This window comes from Pyrgilauda ruficollis, unplaced genomic scaffold (assembly GCF_017590135.1).
Source record: "Pyrgilauda ruficollis isolate IOZ18807 unplaced genomic scaffold, ASM1759013v1 scaffold102, whole genome shotgun sequence".
Classification (NCBI taxonomy): domain Eukaryota; kingdom Metazoa; phylum Chordata; class Aves; order Passeriformes; family Passeridae; genus Pyrgilauda; species Pyrgilauda ruficollis.
In genome coordinates this window covers 1,552,280-1,573,524 of record NW_024508324.1, presented here as the reverse complement: position 1 = coordinate 1,573,524, position 21,245 = coordinate 1,552,280, and positions in this window count along the sequence as shown.

The window sequence follows — 21,245 nt, the reverse complement described above, 5'->3', positions numbered from 1 at the left end:
CACTTGGGCCAATGGGATGACAGATACATGATGGTTCAGGGCAGGACCACAGGTTTAGCATATACCGTACATTTTGGAGGGGTGAGACAGAGCATACCATTTAAATAAAATGCAATACTACAGGACGCATTTTTCAAAGACATATTTCTATTTAGACCTTTCATATTTTTTCCTGGCGGAAAGAAAACTAGCACACAGGTAATCAAAATTAGGGTTTCAGAAACATTTGGGGCTGTGACAAGGGAGGTTTAGGTTGCATGTTAGGAGAGGTTCTTCCCCCAGAGTATGGTTGGGCACTGGAACAGGCTCCCTGGGAAAGTGGTCGCAGCACCAAGCCTGACAGAGTTCAAGAAGGGTTTGGGCAATGCTCTCAGGCACAGGGTGGGATTGTTGGGATGTTCTGTGCAGGGACAGGAGTTGGATTTTGATGGTTCTTGTGAGTCCCTTCTAAATCTTTATATCCTATGAGTCTATGATTTCAGGACAAGGAAATAAAATGCAGTGCAATAAAGCATTAATAAGTAACACCTACTAAAATACTATTTGTGTATTGAGAAACCCTTTTGTTTTCGGGCATTATTGAACTGTGTGTGTAGCCTCTGAAATGTGGACAAGCAAAAAGAAATTTAAATACACAAGCAAGACAAAAATGAAGATTTCATATAAAAGGAAAGGACTAAAGTCTTATACTCTCAATTAATCTGTACCCTATTAAGCAAAAAGAATCTTTTAAATCAATTCATGGAGATATATCACCAGCTGAGAGCATTAGAAAAGCATTTATTTTCAAAAGGAGGCATTACAGAAGGTAGTCCAAATATCTATGCAAATTTTAACATCAAAAATCAGCTACGGGAATGCCTTAGTCTTCACAGGTCTGAATCCAAGCACTGGAGCAAGACTTCAAATTGCCACCATCTGATTGGTGTTTAGTCACACACACAGTCTGTAAAATGCTTAAGTGAAGTCTGATGAACATAAACAACAACAAGAAACTCGTTAACATTTCACTCCATGAACACACTCTATATACAAAACTTACTGTGTGCAGCCATAGAAGCACTTAAACAGTTAGCTAAAAAGTAAGTATATGCATAAGGTACACATAAAACCAATTTTGGTACATCATCTAATAAATAAAAACGTGGAAATGGTCTTATTTGTGGTCCTGTTATTCTGGTGTTGAAGTACACTAAAAGAAATTTTCTATTTTAGAAATTCCAAGCAAAAGATGGAAGCTGCCTTTCCTTAAAAAACCAAAAAAACCCCACAACAAACAAGAAACAAACCTAAACACATTACTGCAACACAGAGGACTTCTAGAAAAGATTAAATGTAACACTTGGAAATCTCAGTGACTTAAACCTGGGAGCCCAGCCTGACACAGTCCAGTTGGTGCCAGTCTTGTTTTTAAGCACAATTCAGTGAAGTAGTCATGATTTACAATTTAAGTAGAAATGTGTTATTATGAATACACAATTTAGCAGTAATTACTGAACCTGAAGTCAGACTCATTTCTAAATTCCCGCCTTCTACTTTTATTCACATACTTACTACTCTTTCCGTGGCAGAGATCTCCATTCTATTCCACATCATTTCACCAGAAAGAAATCTGTTTGCTTTGCCAAGTTTTCTCTCTCCACGTGACAAAATTCAACATCACCTTATAGCAGCTCACATGTAATAGGATACCAGGGCCTATTTTTTACATCTTCACATGTAGAAATATCTCATATATTATATATTGTCTTTATTAAGAGTGGGATACAGGTGTTATCTTACTGCAGTAAGCAAATACATCGATTTTATGTTCCATGGATTGTATGTTCCATGACTGATGATAAATGAACCTTTTCTGTCTGGAGCAATTTCAAGTAAAATCTTTACCTTTCACTATTTCCTAATAACATTTTGACAAGCTGAAACAAAGCCCTCAATGCATTTGACTTCTCTTGATGAATGAAAACCTAAAGCAAACCACCATGTTGAAGCACAATTGCTCATAATAACTAAGAAACCACTTTGGCAACAGCAAAAGAAAAGAAAAAAGGTAATTCTGATTTTACCTGAAAGTGCACGATGAAGTCTGTCATGCTTCAAGTGTTGCGTTTTGGTGAGTTTTTTGACAGCACATTAAGGATGACACAATCTGACAAATATAGACTGTCCACTGCTGCTAGTAATTTTTAGCAATCAGCCTTTTATATAAAAAGTAGGTCAGACCCATCCCATTCAGCTAGAAGGTTTTTGGAGGAAAGATATAGAGCACCAGTGTGAAATCCACATCAGTACATTCTATAATTCAGTCATATTAGTTGCATATGAGCAACAGAACAATCTTTGATGGAAAAAATCTTAACTGTATTTAAAATACAATCAAATGAAAGTAAGAAACCATATGAAATTTTAAGCCTGTTATCAATCTTTCCAGAAAATTTCACTAACCACAACTTGCAGAGTTACACATAGACTCACATACTGAATATAGATTAATTAATCTTTAAAATATTTCTGTCCTTGGAAAGCGTAATGACCAGTTTCAAACCAATTTAGTCAGAAAAGTGTCAGGTGAAAAGAGAATATCATTTTACTCTTAGCTAACAAAAATTACATTTTTGCAACCTGTAGCATTATAGATAGCATCAGTGTTTACAATGCCATACTGTTCTTTACAGATATTTATACCTAATTGCCCCTGGTACATGTACATTAAAAGAATGTGGTAGTCAAGGCATTATCGAGCATTTGAGGACAAAAAATAAACATAGAATCATAGAATTATTTGGACTGAAAGGAACCTTCAAGCTCATTCATTCCACATCCTCCTGCCATGGGTGGGGACGGCTTCCACTAGACCAGGCTGCTCAAATTCCCATTCGACCTGGCCTTGAACACTCCCAGGAATGGGGCATCCACAGCTTCTCTGAGCAACCTGTGCCAGGGCCTTACCTCCCTCACAGGGAAGAATTTTTCCTAACATCTAATCTAAGCCCATTCTCCGTTTGAAACCATTCCCTCAACACTGCCTTTTGGAGACAGAGGAAAGCAGACATATTAAATACACATTTACTATGAAAATAAAATCCCACACCAACCCAATGAAATAATTTTTCTGCTCTCTAAAGATTGCAAGCATCTGTATGTACATGAACAAATAAAAACTGCACAATACATCATACTATTTCAATTTATATTCAGTATCCTACTTTCAGTGAAATTTAACCCATGCCTGTTTTCAAGGGTGAGCACTGGCATTGCATGGCCATATTTTTTTTACTTCAAAACACAAATCTCATCAGAAAAGAAGTTAAGTTCTTTTTAGTATTAAGTACAAAAGTAGTTTTTTACCCCCAAAAATTTCTCCAAATTTTTCAATCCAAGTAAATGTATGGAAAGAATTCCAATATGGTTTTTAATAATTCTCTTGATGTACTTTCCTTTCTCTGAACATTGGGAGCATGTTCTGCTGTAGTATCTACCATCTACATCTTCAGTTCTTTATTCACACAAAAGATATTTTAAAGAAAAATGTACTTGCATAAGACTTCTCAATTTATTAAATTAACCATGTGATACTTTTTATATAATTTTCAAGAAAGACTGCCATAAGCTGTTTCCCAGTTTTGAGTATGCAACCTGTAATCGCAAGGTGAAGACTGTAGCTCCCATTTTAAAAGAAAACAGCTTTAGAAACAATGGGTACAAAGTGTATGAAACTACTTTCTTCCTGAATTGATTATTTAGGGAAGAATAAACAGAAATAATAAATTAAATGTATGTAAATATGAAACACAATGCATTGCCATGACTGGCTTTTGTAATGCTAAATTTTATAAATTGTTACATTTCAGTGATGAACACTTTTTTTCCTGGAACATATTTTAGAAACCTTCTAATCCTTCCAAACATCTGTATGACATTCATTATGTCAGGACATATACTATGCTTCCTGTATTTTGTGTTCAGTTGTAGGATGAAAGTCAGAAGATAGACTCCTTAAGACACATTTATCCCAAGTAATCTTTAGGAAATAGATAATTTTTGGAACTACATGAAAGCAATAAGTCTTCAAGTAATTATTTGCATTTAAATTACATTGACATTAAAACCTTGGCAATGCCAGATAGATTCTCTAAAATCTAATTTATCTCAATGCAATGTGGTGTTATGTTTTGGTTTTTTTCCCCCACTTCAATTATTTGAATTAGTGGTTGGTTTTAAAAAGCAGAAAGCCCTCTTATTAAGAAAAAGAAGACCCTATTTTTTTTAATATAATTTACACATTTTTTGAAGGTGAATACTAATAATTATGATTTTTCCTCTTTTTCAACTAATGGTTAATCTTCCTGAAGAGTGAGGAAAAATAAATTTTGAATTTTAGAATCCAAGACAAATATACTACCCTGCTACATAGAGTGTTTCTTTAGGGTTTAAAACTGTGTTTAATTCTTTAAAGGACATTAATCTATGGTACAGGGTGTATTTTCTCTCATGTCATCAGGCATGCACTGTTTCACAGATAGAAATGTTATCCCTTATGCAACATTTGAATAATGTTTTTTGTGCCAGGTGCAAGATTCAGCTTTAAGACTTACTTCTGCCATTTCAAATTTATAGGGAGAGTGATTTCAGAACATTTTACAGCCAAAATATTTACTTGAAGAGTATATAATAGCAGAAGCTCTTCTTTTGAAACTGAGATCACATTGTTGCAAATAAATAAGAAGCTTGGCTAGATGTGGCAGCTGATCCACAGATGTTGCTAAAGAAACATTAACTAGCATTTACAAGGGTGGAAAGATTCCCATTGCACACTAGTCTGAAATAGAAAAAGCATTAACTGAGTGCTCAGTTGTTGAGAGCTTTGTAACAAGCTGGCTCCTGGATAAGGGTCACAGCCAGATTAATCTGCCCGAGATACAAACAGGAGAAATGTAGAGAATTTTGTAGACAGTTAGCTAGCTAACAAAGATCATGCTGGAATAATACCGTTAGTTAAGCAAGAAGGAGACGAAGATAGGAGTCAGAAATCAGTGTCTAAAAGCAGCAAGGTCACTGTGCCCTTGCCGAAACTTGAGGTTGTGGGAGAGGTTCGTTAGCTAGCAAGAATGAAGGAACGATAGAAGAAACCATAACAAGGTGAACACAAGAATGTAAACGTAGACGTAGTTGACTGATAAATGACTAACCAATGATGAGCTCAATTTTTGCAATATGCATTAGCCTTATTAACACTGCTATAAATGTGTGTGCCTATTCAATAAACTTTTGAGACTTCTTGTTCATCATCTGGTGTGCAAGTCTTCCTTCTGCATCACTCAGTTCCGGAGTGACAGCACCGAGCGTATCTGGGTACTTCCAGACTCCAGTCAGGCTTCCCAAGGCCAGTCCAGTTGGCCCTGAAATTCTCATGTAAAACACCCAGGAGAGCTACTGAGATTACAGCATGAAATGTGATTCATGTGAAACTGTTTCAGCCAGTGAGTGTGACTTTTTTAAGCTTTAAAATAATTTTGGTTCCATCAAAGCTTTTTTTCTGTGATTGAAACAAAGGCATTCAACTGTCTAGCTGATATTAATTTCTCATTTTCTGCCCTATCAACTAATTGATCAATGACAAAGTGTTACCTTATATCACTCTGATGGGTTATGATTTAGCCTTGTTCTTCAGTAGTTTATTCTTTTTTACTATATCTTAAATTAATTTAAATACAGCTAAAATATTTTGGCTTTAAGAATTTGGAAACAAACTTTTCTCAGATCTCTTAATCAAGATCCTGTTTCTCAGTTGAAGCATTTATGATGACCAACCATCAGGTCATCAGGATTCAGCAATGTAATGTTAAGGTTATTAAATGTAAATAAAGTATTTATTTTAATGTCAAATCACATTTTTATTGGACATGTAATTTAGCCAACTCTTAAAAGATCTATAAGAATACTAGGAACAAAGACCCTGCACTTGCTTCCATATCCTGAGTGAGAACTTCAATGAAGAAATATCCACTTCTGCAAATTCCTGTAAACATTATATTTTTTCTCAGTATAATGAATTCTGTTACATTCCAACAGGTATTTTAGATGCACACACATCCAAACAAAGAGGAGAAGGATATTTTAGAGTCAAAATCCAGTAGCACAACAGTCAGTTCTAGTCCTAGATCTACACTACAAATCTCTGAACAAAAATAACTCAAAACCACTCTATAAATATGCTGAGAAATTAGTCATATCAAAGAAAAAAAGAAAAAAGAAGGAAAGAAAAATCAGATCCCAAAAGAAAAAAAATCCCTATTTGGTGTATGTTGCCAGTCTATATGCTTTACCAGCTGAGGAATATACAGGTTATGCTCTACTTCTCAAACTGAGATGGAAAAACATTGGTGTTCACTTCAGAAAGTATTTAATTGATTTAAAACCTTACTGGCAGAGCACCGTGTAATAGTTAAATTCTTTGTACTGTAAGTCCAGATTGGTGAAATTTGTTCCAAGCAATTCATATTCCCTATGTAAGCACTTTCTGTAATAATAAAAAGCAGCAGGGAACCTATGGAAAGGAAATAAATTCAACATCAACAGAAATACAGCCATGGGAATGTATTATGGATTCATCTTTGGAATGTCAATAAAAGTAAATGCTGTCATAACATCTGCTCCATGTTTTATGGCTCAGCCAGAAGTGGCCCTCCAACAAAACAAGCAAGTTGAAATTACGCATGTATTGTCTGTGCATCTTGTTTTCCAACTGTCACCTGCTCTCTTGTTTAAACGGATGTAAACAGGATAAAAAATGCTTTGTATTTGTCATTTATTTGACTGAACAGTTTATTATGCCACGTTTTCACTGTACACTATCGGTTAGACAGCTTCCTGGCATCCACCCAAACCCACAGAACATTTTAAAAATGGAGGGTGTCTCTGTAGATCACCTAGTCCAGTCCTCTGCTCAGAGAACAAGGGCATGGGGCAAGGCGCCCAGAGCAAGTGCTATGCAGTTAGTAAGCATGTCCATGGACAAAAATACCTCTTAGAGCAGCCTGTTCAACACCTTTTGTTACAGGAGCAATGACTTTCTCTCCTCCCCTATAATAAGCCCTGAATGCATCTGTTTGCTGAAGGTAGGCTGGAAAATAGCACAACATGTGTAATCTTGTATTAAGCTTTTGAGAATTTAGGAGAAATTAATGAAGCAGATGTGCAATAAAATGCAGGAGGCCACATGAAATCCATCAGTGTTATGGATAATGGTGGGAAAATTGGCTGTATACATCAAATTTGCAGTGTCTTGCAAATGAGGAGCAACTTAAAGCCAGTTTAACAAGCTGGCATTTTTTACATACTTCAGAATAATAAAGAGCTGCTGAAGTGCTGATATAGCTCTAAAGAAAAACTTAAACGAATAAAGAAAAATTAATTTTGCTATCATTGCCTGCATCATTGCCTATTATTTTCTGCCTGCTGCAGCTCCTGAAGGGCTGGTGTCAGTGTTGCTGCATTGAATTTGCTGCAGCACAGCTAAAACACATAATTGGTTTTTTGTGTAAGAATGTGCCACTTTGGTCCTGAGCACTCACAGAAACCCCCTGTGAAATACAGTATGTCCTCACAGTTCACAGGTTGCTTGGCTACCCAGTGGATTAATTGCATGCCTCCTGTTAGAGGTCACATTGCTGGGTAGTATTTATATATACCTTCTTTCTTGTTAACTTTACTAGATAAGTACATTTTAAAATCAATAACCAATCAATCAGTGAACAGTGCTACAGTAAAAAAAAAAAAAAAAAGATTACACAAACCTGAGGTAAAATTTACTAGTCCTGTGTTGTCTCATTATGCTTGGATAGCTGCTCCTCAGACTATCTTCAATATACAAATGACCAGTTATATGGATTCAAAGGCTGATAACATTATTTTTTTTCATTTACTTCACATTCATTATTTCAATATCTCCCAGAGAACAGATGTTGAAAAAATTTCAGGAAACCTTATATTACTGCTGTTAGCTACAAATGGTCATCAGTGGGAAGGGTTGGTTTCTGAGAGGAAGGTCAAGGGACAGTCCAACAGTTGACAAACAGCTGTTATATGACTACATATATTCAACTACCTAATTTAAATTACTTGAGTTAATAAGACTTGGCAGAATACTTACTGGAGATGCTTTTATCACAATAAGCAGTATATAGGCCTTTGATTAATAAAATTCTTCTGCACTTTTCTGGAAAAAGAGGGGACAGAAAGGCATGAAATTAAGGACAAAGTCAGAAACGTTTCATGGAAATCAGGTGTCTTAAGAAATTGTTCATTTGAAACCCAAACCAACAATCTATTTGACCTATGATCTGTCAAATACAGGCATCTAGCAAATTAAAATGGGGGTTTATATCTTTTAACTACTTGGAAAATTCAGATTTGCATGAAGCTCTCTGTTTAACATCATGGTGGATCAATTTTGGTGCAAACAAAAGTATTCACTTGTGTGTAATTGGGCATGAGGTTTTCATGAAGATTTGCAGCCCAGAGAAACTCACTGTGGGATCCCAAACAGCTTTTGAGTGGGCTTGTAACAACTGTAAAGATTTTATCATAATAATTAAAGCAAGGTATAGGAAAGGTTGAACTCTACTCAAGCGTGTACAGAAACTATTGTTCCTGCTGCTCAGATAAAATGTGCAACTTGACTTAGGTAATTGTTTACATGACTCAGAATAAAGCAAGCAGAATGCTGCAGTAATACCTGCATCAATTATTGTTTTGGGAGTCCTGCTCTGGGTAAGATAATACTTCTCTTATGCCCATGTAACCTGGAGGATGAAGCACCATATATGAATAAAAAGAAAGTCCCGATCAGTCTTTTACAGAAGCTGTTCTGTAGCCTTATGCTGCAGCACCATATGTCAGGTTTAGAAGGTTTTCTTTTCACATGCTGTTCTTCTTATGCTGCATGCAGTATGCTAGCTTTGTCATGGAAGAGATTTTGATAAATAATATTATACTGAACTTACAGAACAAATCAAAAAGAGTTCAGTAAATCAAGTTCTTCCTTCTTGCCCTGATATTTTCCTAGTTATCAAGGTTTGGTTAGATACTTTTTTATTATTTTCCTTTACTTGTCACCCATGTTCAATAGCATGTTGTCATCAGCCAGATCAGGAGGTAACTATAAAGGGTACATCTGAAAACTGGTAGCTGCATAACAGAACCTGAAACCCAGACAGCAATCTCACATATGTTAAGGAGAAGCTTTTTGCAAAAGTGGGTAATTTGCAAGGTGTTAGTTAGATTTTAGATGGCTTTCCAGGTAACTTTTATGTTCTGGGGAAGTCCTGTAGACAGTTGTCTCCCTTCTCTGGGAGGGTAGTGTTTCCATTGTCAAAGTGCTACTGCTTTTGGGTGTGGCAATATCAGACACTAGAAAGGAAACAGTGAGTTTTAATTCTTTCTAACTCTTCACTTGGGAAAACAATTTCTCATTTGTTTATGCAACCTCGATGATACTGAATATTTTCATCAGATTCCTGTGACACACTTGTACTTTGCAGTATATATTCAAACTGTCAATAGACACTAACAAAACGTGGCATCTTAAACATCAAGTCTTTATTAAAAATGTTTGTTTCTACCATTTCCTGGATGTTATTTTAGACATTTCTTTCTTTCTACTTGCAAACCTTTATATGGATTCCTGGAAGCACTTGTATCTGAATCCCAAAGCTTTGCATGATTTATTCTTTCTGTCCTCTATGACGTCAAGTTATAGTAAAGCAGGATTTTTTTTGGTTCATCCTACTTTATTTCTAGCTTTCTTTATAATGCTGTGTATTGTTTGAGATGCTATATGAGAAGTTCCACAGGCATGTGTTTGGATACTCATTAGAAGCAACAACATGGCTGAGTCTTGTAGATTAGAGTTCACAGAATGACAGAATGGCTGAGGTGGGAAGGCAGCCTGGGAGATCAGCTTGGCTGCTCAATTAGGACAGCCATGCTCACTCAGGACCACATCCAGGTATCTTTCAAGTAACTCAAAGGTGACTCTACAACCTCCCTGAGTGATTTTATCCAGTGTTTGGTCACCCTCTCTGTGAACAAAAGTGTTTCCTAATATTCAGGTGGATCCTCCTGTCTTTCAGTTTGGCCATTGCCTCTTGTCCTGTCACTGGGATCCACTGAGAAGAGCCACGAGCTCTCATTTGTTTCACCCTCCCTACAGACATTTGTGTCCACCAAGGTCTCCCCATAGCATTTCTTTCCCCAGGCTGAACAATTTCAGATCTCTCAACCTTTCATCATAGGAGAGAGAAAATCTAGTCCATTAGTCTTCTGATTGCCAGATTCTCTCTAGGATGTCCATGTCCTCCTTGCAGTGGGGAGCCAAGAACTTGACCCAGCACTCATGATGTGGCCTTGCCACAAGTGATGAGTAGAGGGAAAGAACTACATCCCCTGGTGTCCCCATGACCTGCTGCCAGCACTCCTAATGCAGCCCAGGACATCCTTAACCTTGTTTGCTACACATCCCTGGCCCATGCCCAGCTTGGTGCCCACCAGGATTTCCAAGGCAAAGCCACTTTCCATACACTGGTATCTGGGGTTGCTCTTCCCCAGGGGAAGGACTTTGAACTTGTCCTTTTTAAACTTCCTGAGGTTCCTGTTGGCCCATTTCTCCAGCCTGCCAAAGCCCCTGGAAACCATCACAACCATCTGGTATATCAGCCATTCAAAGCAGGAATTGTGGAGATGGAAATAATTTTAGAACCTGAAAGGAAAACACAAAATGTCTTCCTAGAAATCTGTTTACTATCACAGCAGCTCATCAGAGTGCATTGACTAGACCAGCTTCAGAAAGAAATGGGTTGACTGTTTGAAGTATAGGTATGCAAATCCTTTACTCCTAAGTTAAGCACTTATTTTCAAAAATCCTGAAATACAGCCAAAATTATTTCTGAAATTTGCTGGTTTAAAACAACAGCAAAAAAACTCCTTTGAGTTATGTATTTGCAATCAGTTACAGAAAGATTAGAAGTCCAAAAATGGAAGCAAAAAAATACTTCTTTGCTCATACTCAGTGGCAGAATTGTATTTGTGGGCAATTATTACAGGTTGAAAACACAATATTCACTCTCATTTAATTTTTTTTTTTTATTCTGATAATTATTTACATAATACAGTAATGTGCATGGATCTTTAAAATAATTAGAGTGGAAGAAGATAGGGAAAAAGTGGAAAATTCTTCAACTTATAGGTAACATCTAAAGCTCAAAGGAATAGAAGTTCAATAAAGAATAGATGCAGGATGAATGTTAATACTCAAGTGTTTGATATAACAGCTGGATTTTGAAGAGAGCAGGGAGTGTGGGGCTATGGGCACATTTTCTTTGGCAGGCAATTTGGAATTAAGGCCTCTATGCTTTCTGGCCAGTATGAGATTGTCCAGGGACATTCACATGAATAAAACCATTGTTTTCTTTTCTGATTTATCCTAGTTGTTCAAGGGATAAAAAAAACCCCATAATCCCTGTGATCTGAGGTCTGAGAACATAAATTACTTATAGAAAAGACAAGGAAAGACAGCATAATAGCATGGCCATGTATTTACTCTTCAAGAACACAGTTGCTGTATCAAGGGGGAACTCTTGCAGATCTTAAGAAACTTTGGATTGAGTAAAATAACTGATGTGCTGCCCTTTTTGTAAAATACTCCTTTCCTGTTTCGATACAAGTTCAAACTATAAAGGATTGGTAGAAACAACTGTATACTGAAATTCAAAACTAAAGTTCTTTCAGTTCATGCTAAAGATGGTGATTTAAAATTTTTGACAGTGAGGTTTCATAAATTCAGGATTTTTTTTCTGTTTTTCTGTTTAGTATCTACAGATACTAAAAGTCTAATTTTTTAAATACTTCATGCAGACCAATATAAATATCTAACTATGTAAAATTGACCCAGTCATTGTAAAATTACAGTAAGATATTTATATCTTGTAAATAAGGAACTTGTCTTCACATAACACTCTAAAGCTCACTATTTTGGAAAAAAGAGAGATTTTGTACATCAGAATTAGAATGAAGTAAATATAATTTAAATTCTGAGCTTATTGATCTAAAAGCAGTGAATAGTAAATCTCTTTATGAATCATAATTTAGTATAGTTTTGCCTCACTTCAAACAACCTCATCTTTGTCCTTAGAGATATGTCATGCACACTTTATTTTTTAGCATGACTACTACACTGTTACTCACAGTAGTGCAGTGTCTGACAATCTACTGCTGGGGTTGCTTCCTACCATTTGCAAAAATTGACTTTGTGTCAACAGCACTGACTTGTGCTGATTTCTCCCCTTTGCTTTGCTAATCAGAGAGTGAGCATGCAGTTAGAAATGGGAAAGATGGGACCTCTGGCAATACAGACCTTTGAAATTTGTCTTTTTTTCCTTCTTCCTCAGGCCTTTGTTGGAGGCATTGTCAGTTACTGTGAAAGCTTTCTCCTTGCTGTATGCCTGGTCAGAATGAAGAGAAAGAACTTATTGCTTGTTGCTCTTGTTCACTGGTGCCTAATCAGAATGCTGTAAAGAATTTTTGCTTTGTCTCTTAGGCTTCTGCTGTTTGCTCTAGGCAGTCTCAGGCTCCATGTGGGAATTGAGTGGTAGGTTTTTCCATTAGACTTGTGTGGTTACAGAATACTGCCAAAAATAGCAACGCATGTATATTACACACTCTCCTTGATGCACAGAAGGACAGCAATGCACTGGAATCCCTGCAGCTAGGATTTGCCAGCTTTCTTTCTCTTACTAACTTGAGGAATCCTGGAAAGACTGATGACTTCTGTTTTCACTCAGTTGACCACCATGACACCTCAAAAATGTTTCTCTCCTGAGAGATGTTCCAGCCAGACTGGCAGTCACTGTATCCTAGGCAAGACAAAACACCACTAGTTTTCTTTTTCATTGGCTACCTGCAGATGAATGGGTGTTTTCTTGGATTACCTGAGCTATGGGAGCTCAGAATCAATATATTCGGCAAGAGCAACCACACTGTATCTTGATTTTTCTCATCAAGAAAGTTGAATGCAGGGCCAAAAAAAAAAATCTATATTATATCTGAAGTTCTGCACACTTTACAATGCATTATTGATATAAATGATGCATGGCAATAGATTTCCTGGCAGACCTGTTAATGGTGGTGGACAAGACCTATAGACGACATTTAAATGCGTAACAGAATTACAAAATGAAGATAAATTATTGCATGCCGCTTCTCTTTCCCTGGCTAGCTGATGTTGAGAGTGGGGGGTGGCAGTTTTTCCCCCTGGAGCTCCACTGAATCCCAGTTGTCAGTCGTTTCGGCGCATAAAACAAAAAGCACGATACAACAATTGCATTCACTAAAGAAATTAAATTAAAATGCATAATGCAATAACAGTCAGTTTTAATAGCTGAAATTACCTGCTGTTTGAAGAAAAACTTGCTATTTTGGTACCATATTATACATAAGTATTAGTCTGTATATTAACATAATACTTTTAGTACTCTGAAAAGAAAATACACAATACTTTGATTAGCTGTGGGTGCAGCGGTAGAAGAGTCTCTGATTATGTGTTCATTTTTTGTCTTAGATCAACTTCCTAAGGGACCTGCAACTTCTTTCTAAAAATTATTTCTAACTGAAACTTGATATGTAACCTATTAGACTAAGAGCATGTATAATAAGTTATGTTTCTATGAAAAAATATAAAGGAAAAAATAAGAGCATTTCTAGTGTGTGCTCATCTTTGCCTTCAAGTAAATACCTTACAACATCAATTTAAAAATTGCTTTGTCTAACATTTTTTAACAGTTCTGTTGTACTTGGAAAATTTGGCGATTATTTTTGAAGGATGGAGAGGGAAGGCAATAGACAGTATTTAACTGAGGAAATTCATAGTGATTTTTAAAATTATAATTCCCTGCAATTTGTAAATGTGGGGTTTCCTGATACAGTGTGCAAATACATTTTTGTATGTATTATATATGCTTTGTATATAAATATATACAGTTGAAGTTATGAACTGAAGGATTTCTGCATGTGTGTATAGAAGCATGTGTACACATTTAGTAATATAAACATGTGCTCATTTAAGCCAAGACATAGAAAAACTACATTTTTTTAAATTGGATTTTGGTACAAATTGGCTTGATGCAGTTGCATAGAAAATATCTCAGACACAGTGCTCATCCGAGGTTATAAATACAGAAGCATTCATTTTGTAAATGCTCAAGATTTGTATTTCCATATAATATTTATTCTTATAGTAAGAGCATTCTAAGTTGTTTTCATAAAATGATCAGAGAGTCTTGACTCAGCCCCTCTGCTGTATGTTTTGCTAGGCATTAGGTTGAATATAGCTTGTTAAACCCTCAATCAATTCTCTTTGGCTACGCCATTTAAAATTGTTCTTTTCAGGATTGTTTTTTTGTCATTTATTCCTCTATCCTTAGTGTTGTGCATTGTATGCAAAAAATTCTAACTCTTTTACATCATTGTCAAGATTACATAACTTAAAATTATCACGTGTAGGGATTTTAAAATATTTAATGGCCTGTATAATGTCAAGGATATAATTGTGGTGAGGAGCTTCAGTTTGGAAGTAACTTAACTACTGACTCTGAAAGGGATGATGGAATTTTTTTTTCTTTTCTGTTTGCAAAAGTGTGTTTTAAACCACCATATCTTTTGAAGGAGGCAGCATTGTGGACCATAAGCTATGAAGGTTTCTGGAATGCATTCCTGACACTGGTGATGGAGAAGCCCATGGGTTAAGATGATCTGCTAGACCTGGTATTAAAAACAAGGAAAGATTGATTGAGGATGCAGGAGTTGGGACAAGTCTTGCCCATGAGATGGTGGAACTCAGGATCCTGAAGAACAGTAGCAAGGGAAATCATGCCTGATAAACCCAAAGGGTTTCTCTGATGAGGAGAGAACTGTGGATATTGCTGGTTTCAGCAGTCTCACATCACATCACAATTGAAAAAGTGATGCAGAGTGGACTTAATGGGCAGGGAAGTGGAACTGAAACTGGGCTGGGTGGAAAGGGTTGTGATCAGTGGCAAAATTCAGTCCCTGGCAGTGCTCTGCAGGGTTCAGGGCCTAGTATTTCTTAATACCCTCAGTACTGAGCCATATGACAGGACAGAGGGCACTCCCAGCAAGCTTTGTAGATAAACCCAACTGGACTGATGGACCAAAGCGATGCTTGTACAGCCTTCCACAAGAATGTGAACTGGAGAAATGGGTGGAAGGGAATGTTGTGAAGTTCAGCAACAGGAAACATGGAGTCCTGTACTTGGCTGGGAGGGGGGTGGTGGGGGTAGGGTCCTGGAGGAGGTCACGAGCAGCCAATGCACCTATTTGGCATCCTTGAAAATTCTCACAAACTGGCGGTTGTCCTGGGCACCTTGCCTTGTCCACCAGCTCTCTGAGCCAAGTACTGGACTGGTAACCCCCAGAGATGGCTCTTAACCTGAGTAATTTTTTGAAGACCCTTCAGACTACTAGCTCAGTTTTGGCACTAACCAGGTTCCTAAATGCTTTCTGATAGCTAGAGCATTTTTCTGTGCTTTCTGTGTCAAAGATGAAAATATATATTTTTTTTTTCTTTTTTTGGAAGTTACTTCTGAGGAAAGAAGAAACATACATCAGTTAGTATGGAGATGCTGTAATAATGGTATCCACTAAAGAACTTTAAATACAATGGTGATTTATGCTTTATTTCTTACAAGTTTTTTCTTGCTGCATCCACATAGATATCAAGTACTTGAAGGAAGAATCTGATAAGAATTATTACTGTATGCAATTTGAATATATCATAATAATTACATAATTGCTGTACTATATTATAATTTCTGTCTCTGAATACTTCAAAATAATTTAATAAGTAACATTAACTTTAAAAGGTTCATTTTTACTTGTGTTGCAATTGTGCTTAATAATCTGTGGTGTGCATTGCACCACTGTTTCGATGAATATTTTTTTGTGCCATCAGGGGTAAACCATACATTGCTGTTTTGTGCCAGTTATTTTTTCCCTGTTGCATTTTTTAAGAAGGGGAGTGCACCTTTTTTTCCCCTTTTGTTTATCAGAGGGAGATATTAGTGATTCTAATCCTAGTTGTTTCTAATCCTAGAGAAGTTTCCTAGTTGAGCTCTATGAAACAGTGAAACTCCCAGGGCAGAATATTGAAGCACAAGGTGCAGAATTACTGAAAAATTAGTTATCAAATGTGATTTTAGAGATGAAATGGTTGCTACATCTGTGTAAGTCTATAGTAGTACATGGTAGTGGCATAATAGTGGTGTAGCAGCAGAAAATACTAAGGTTCTTGGTATTTTGGCCAAATATTTTTGAAGTCATCCTGTACATGAAAGAACTGAGCCCACGCACTGTGATAGTGCTCTGTATTTCTATCCGTGGTCTGTCATAAAGGGATAATAGACACAAATGCAGGGGCAGACAATCTCTGGAAAAGGCAATAAGAGCTGCATGTTTTTCAGGCTCTGTGAAAAAGATATTTTAAAAGGAAATTCTCACCTGTTTTCTCCAGCTTTACATAATTTTTAATGTTTCAAAGGGTAGTAGATGGAGGAGGAACAGAAAGATTCTCAGTGCCAAATCAGACAGCTGTAAAGCCTGTGTCCTCCAAAAAGTCGTATATAATTAGTACTTGTCATTGTGAGGAACAGTAATTAGTTACTGTGTATAGAAGCACAAAGAAAAAACATGTGATATACTTTTCAAATTTTAGAGAGAGAGAAGCTTTGAGCGCAATCTAAACTATCCCTTGATTAATGATAATAATGGTAGCCTAGAAGATATGTACACCTTTATTTTAAAGATCAGTGAGACATAAACCTAATAGCAAATATTTCCCAGGTGTTTCACAAACATCGCAATTTTTAAAATTTCTTTTGACTAATTTCAGAAATCAGCAGCAGCAATTGTCAGCTAACTAGTATATTTTCAAACAGAGTTTTATTTTTCTAATTGAGAATAATATGCAGATACATTTATCTTCTTTGATATGTCCTAGTTATTAAGTGTAAAAGTCTTTATCTGTATATATGAATATTGCATGCATAAATGAACATTTTCACTTGGTGTTCAGTAATAAGCATTTTAACCACAAATTGAGATAACACACAAGCCTTCCCAGAGTAATTGTAAATGGTTCTCTAAAATCTTAACTGAGTGATGGTTTTATTAATTAGTCACCAATAGAACAAATGAGTGACTATCTGCCCGTCAGTATTCCCTACAGTACTTAGTCTCCTTTGAAATATTAAATGTAAGCTAAATAAAAATTCCTATACGCTATAAAATATGTTTAATAAAATACTTTATGTTTCAATCCCCTCTTTGTAAGTATTGAGTGAGAGATGATTTTTGAAGATGAGTTGTTTGAGCTCTGTATAGACACACGTGAACTTTGTAACCCTTGATACGGAATTGTACATGATATCATAAAACTTCTGTTCCTTGTGGGTACTGTGTTCAGGGTAGTTTTAAGATAGAGCAGCTGTAGTAAATGAAATCAAAGGTCTAGAAAATATATTGCCTTTGATGTTGATCAGAAACGTCAGTCTTGAGGAGAATAGACAGAACATCCCAGAGCCAAGTCCAGAGCTGAGCTGACAGAACACAACCATGTCACTTAGGAATGGAGAATCCAAGTGGGATGAGCAAAGCAGATAGACAGAGGTGCGCTCTCTTTCTCAGTAAAGGCTTCTAACCACCACTCAGGGAAAGAGAACATTTACTTGATCTCATCCAGATGAGCATCATCTTCTTGTCATTACTTAGCCTTTCCACAGACATATCTGTGTCTTACACATTATGTAATGCTCCACAGCGACATTTCACTTGTTTGATGATATCAGACCACTTTGGGTAACATAGATTAAGTTTTTGGGGATCCATGTGTGTAGTACAAATTGAAATTAACTGTATTCTTTAATTTTGCAAGATGCTTACGAACTTTTAGATTGTATTGCAACACATTGCAGGTGTGTTCCAAAGAAAGAAAGAAAAAAGACAAAAAATTAGAAACTGAAGGGAAGAAAATGAAAGGAAAAAATAACATAAACCCTGCCATTTTGATCATATGCAAACATTTATGCTTTGGGTTGTAATTGCCACATATCACCTTACTTTGGAAGAACACTGAAATAATGCAGAAAATATGCTGCCTTGTATTTCTCAAGGATTAGTGTGGATATCAACATTTCCTGCAGACAGCAGATATTTAAAGCTGTTGACAGGTAGAGGTAATATTGTGTAAGGTAGAAATGCAGTGGAATGAGGAATGCTGTTGCTACATACAAACTATGTTTACTGTCTAAACTATTAGTGCTTTAACATGTCACTGAAAGGTTAGTCTTAAAGAATAATGGATAAGCTGTTGGAATGAAGGGAAATAAATTGAAAAGGATGTACTGCAAGTTCATTCCAGCTCTACCTTGTTCATAGAAGATGTTAAAGTAGATTTTTTTTATGTTATTTTCATTGTATTTTTTGTTTGGGATTTGGGGTGTGTGTGTGTGTGTGTGTAATTTGGAGGGAAGGGGCATGTGTGTAGTTTTATTTATTTGTTTGGTTTGAGTTTTGGTTTTTTGGTTTTTTTTTTTTTTTATAATTGTCCTAGTTTTGGTGGTGATACAAATAATTTTATTCCTAGTAGTTGACTGGTTTGGATTTAATAGGAGAATGAATCACACTGTATGATTGTTGCTGAGTGGTGCTTACCTAAGTCAAGGACTTTTCAGTGTCTCATGCTCTACCAGGGAGCAGGTGCACGAGTCGCTGGGAGAGACCACGGCCAGGACTGCTGACCCAAATTGGCCAAAGGGATATTCCATAACACAGAATGTCATGCTCAGGATATAAACTGGGAGAAGCTGTCCAGGAAGGTCCAATCACTACCTAGGAATATGACAGGTATCAGTCAGTGGGTGGTGAGCAACTGCGTTGTGCACCACTAGCCTTTATTGGATTTTATTCCTATTTAATATCTCCATTTTCATTGCTATTATTATTATTACTATTATTACTATTATTATTACTGTTATTGCTACCCTTACTAGTACTACTATTTACAACAACAACAGCTAATAATAATATTAATAATAATTCAATTATTAAAGTGTTCTATTCTCAAACCATGGGTTTTGCTTTTCCTGTTCTCCTTCCTATTCCATCGGGAAGGTGTTGGAAGCAGGTAACTGTGTGGTACTTAGTTGCTGGCTGAATTTAAACCACAGCGAAAATGAGTAGGAATTAAGCATTTTCTAGATGTGTAATACTCTCCAAACTAGTAGTGAATTCTAATCCTGATATGATTTTAACCAACATTTTCCTGCATTTTATAATTTGATTCATTAAAGAAACCAAATGTACTGTAAGAACAGTCCTATTTTTTAGCCAACAGGGAAGAACTTGGGTAACACCAGTTGAGTGGGTGCTCCCCGTGCATGCCAATACCAGAGCTAAGGAATGTGCCCTTGAACAGGTGCTCAAAATGAAGCTGCATCCTTCTACTGAAGATTTTTTTGCTAGTATACATTTATATACAGCATCCCTACCACATGAGTAGATGAGTTCATTCATACGATCTACCCATATTAATTCCTACTGATTTTTATCCTGCTCATTAAGGTTAGTTATTTTTGGCACTATTACATGATTTTTCTGTTTTTCCACCATAATTGTGTCTGCTTTTGATTGACCAAAGAGAACATACATCTTCATGGCTGCTGCTGATGTGCAGTGTCTACCTTGTCAGCTTTAAGTAATTTGCATTGATGTCTCCAGAGATGTGGTACGGACACCTGTCCTGGGGTGACCTTATGATGCTTGTATCCCCAAATGTCTGTTCTCTTTATGCTGGATGTTAAGTCCTGAACCTTTAAGACTGGTTCTGAGAAGCAGTCGAAGAAGAAGAAGAAGAGGAAGAGGAAGAGTGCAGTTTGTTTTCAGAAATTGCACTCACTCCTCCACATTGCTGCTCCTACACTGTATTGTCTGCAGTACAGACAGACGGCAGGACAGAGCTCTCCTTTTCTTTAACTAGTTTCTAGCTAACCGAGGCAGAGAAGTTCCCTGAACTGTGGTTTTTTTTCCTTTTCTTTGGACCTGTTTAAACCTGCTCTGCACTGGCAGCCCAGAAGAGCACTGGCAGCTCACACCTGTGGCCACCGGGCCAGGCCTGGGCCACGGCATTTCCAGCGTCAGAGGGACTGAGCAGAGACTGAGTGAGCTGAGCTACAGCCCAGGGAGGGACTTTCTGAGTTTGTCATCTCTTCAGGGAGGTGAGAGGTTTCTATTTAATATTGTTCATTTTTTTTTTTTTGTGCTAGGGAATGCTTTGCCAGTTAAATAAACAGGGTTTTTTCCACTTTTATCCAAGGAAATCTTTCCCCAAACCAGCTGGGGGAGGGACCGCTTGAATCTGCTTTCTCGAGGAACCCCTCTGGAGGTTTTCCTCCCAAATTTGCCCTAAACCAGGACAACACCTTTGCATTAAAATTTGAAAACAGAATCACACAAAATAGTTAGGGTTGCAATGGAGTTTTGGAGATCATCCTCCAACCCCTGCCCAAAGCAGGGTCACCTGGAGCAGGTGGGTTTGGAATGACTTCAGAGGGAGACCTGTGCATGTACTTGTTCCAGTGCTCTGTCACCCTCAGTGTAAAGCAGTTTTTTCTCATGTTCAGGTGGAACTGCTTGTGTTTTAATTTATGGTGTGCTGCTTATGAAAAGGTTCAAGAAGTGCAAGCTTCCAAATTGTTTATCAACTTATAGTTTAGCATAAAAAAGGCCGGTGTACCAGTGATGAAGATGAATGACAGAAAATGAATGTCAGAAGATGAATGTCATGGAGTAGGAGGACCTAATGTCTAGCTATCTCAAATGGTGAAGCCAGCTTATCTGGAAGAAACAGAGCCCTTGATATTAGCAGGAAACTGAGTTTAAAAATAGCATATAGGGGGAGGTAAGTCAATGAAATTTATCTTTTTGAAAATTATTCAGGAAGTATCCCCCTAAGAATACTACAAAAAAAGAGTGCTTTTTTTCAGAATTTTCAAACAGAGACCTCTCTGTTCTTCAAAAACTAGCTAAAAAAAATGGTATACTTGCAATTAATCAAAAATTCTATATACACCAACAAACAAGTAATACATTAAAACAGTGAAATGCGAAATCGATGCAAG